Raw genomic sequence first — 1,644 nt, forward strand, 5'->3', positions numbered from 1 at the left:
GATGCAATTGATGATGATACATATTTTTTCCCTGAAACGATGTTTCCATTTAATTGTGTCCCTGATAGTGCTCATCCTCACATAAACCGTGTGGAAGAAGATCACAAAGTGGATTTTAATGGTGTTCTTGATATGCTGAGCCCTATTATGATTGAGAGGCTTGGTATTAGACCAGAATACCTGAGCATGGAACAAGGAGGGAATCAATGACGTGGAAACAGGAAACTTCTCAGTCAAGAGCAAGCGTCAGAGATGTCTAGAAAAGTGATAGCTCGTGTGCTAACAAATGTGGGGTTTGAATGGAAGTCTTGTCTCAGTTGCTGAGTTGTCATATTGGTAAGCTAGGTCGTATCTTGAAAGTCCTTTCTGAGAGTTACAGAAAACAGTGCTCAGCCATCGAACTACTCAAGATGTTCCTTCAAACAGCGGGGTATAGGTGAGTGAAGCTGTTTTTATGTTATAAGCTTGAATTTGATTGGTTTTTTTATTTACGTTTGTTTAGTAGACTATTGGCTTTGAATTTCTGATAAAGTAGAAATGAACTCTGAAGTAGGATATTGGTGGAAAAAAATTATTTCTGCAGTATATATGGGAAGCAATTTGTTTGAATTCAGCATGGGTTGACGTTGAATTCTGTTCTAGGCAGGCTTGGTCTGGTTTAAATTTGACCAAATCTAGTATCAAATAGTGAACTATGTTACTTTATTTAGATATATATGATTTTTGTGTGTGGAAAATTGGAATCAATGTTGTGCTATTTGGGGTATGTTATGCATGTTTCACATCTTTGTGCTATTTTGGGTATGTTATGCATGTTTGGCATCTTTATGTGCATGATAATGTGCTCACATGTATCATTTGTTTTGTGACTCTTTATGTGCATGATAATGTGCAATCAATGCCAGACATCATCCCCAACTGCAGTTCCGCCAACAGCAAATTGCTGCAATGTCAAATTTTCATCCTGAAGCCAGCAATCAATTTAGACAATTGGCTTCCCTTCAAATTCCTCAAGTCCAGACACCGTAAGGCCTACATGCTTGTTATAATGGATTTTAAATTAGTTGATGGAATTGGGAGAAAATTTTGTGGTTTTGATTGATTGATGCAGGAGCATGGGCTCTGTTAGGGCTCCGCCGGTGAAGGTTGAAGGTTTTCAGGAACTGATGGGAGGGGATGCTACGCTAAAGCATGATTCAGAGGAAAATAAATCTACCTCTCCTCCAAAGTAAATAATACAAAATATAGCTAGGGGGATAATGATTGGTGAGTTAAACTATAAAAACATTCCCAGCTTCATAGCCTTGGTACTAATAATGCACTTTTGTTTTTAATTTTCAGACGTCTTTGTTGTAGAAATTATCTTCTTCTCCTGTATATTTTATAATTTAAATTTATGTATATAAAGCTTGAAGGATGGGATGAAACTTTCCATTGAGGAGAGAACATCTATGGATCTATAGTTTTGGCTGAAGAGGGAAAATGGACGGAAGGCTAAAATCTGACAAATTAAAACATCTTTAGTGGCTGCAAACGAATCAAACCGAGTTGAACCGCGCTTTGCTGAGCTCGAGCTTGGTTCGTTTACTTATCGAGCTCATTTATTGAGCTCGAGCTCGGCTCGATAAAAAACTGAGTTCAAGC

At 37.8% G+C, this 1,644-nt stretch overlaps 1 long non-coding RNA gene across 1 annotated transcript; it reads left to right on the forward strand.

The window, feature by feature from the left end:
- The first annotated feature begins 891 nt into the window (after positions 1 to 891).
- On the forward strand, positions 892 to 1,427 carry LOC145823188 (uncharacterized). Its single transcript, XR_014365436.1, has 2 exons — positions 892 to 1,025; positions 1,112 to 1,427. It is a non-coding gene; the product is annotated as an uncharacterized LOC145823188 (long non-coding RNA).
- Positions 1,428 to 1,644: the final 217 nt, after the last annotated feature.

Source organism: Camellia sinensis, chromosome 4 (genome assembly GCF_055761805.1).
Source record: "Camellia sinensis isolate YWXY chromosome 4, ASM5576180v1, whole genome shotgun sequence".
Classification (NCBI taxonomy): domain Eukaryota; kingdom Viridiplantae; phylum Streptophyta; class Magnoliopsida; order Ericales; family Theaceae; genus Camellia; species Camellia sinensis.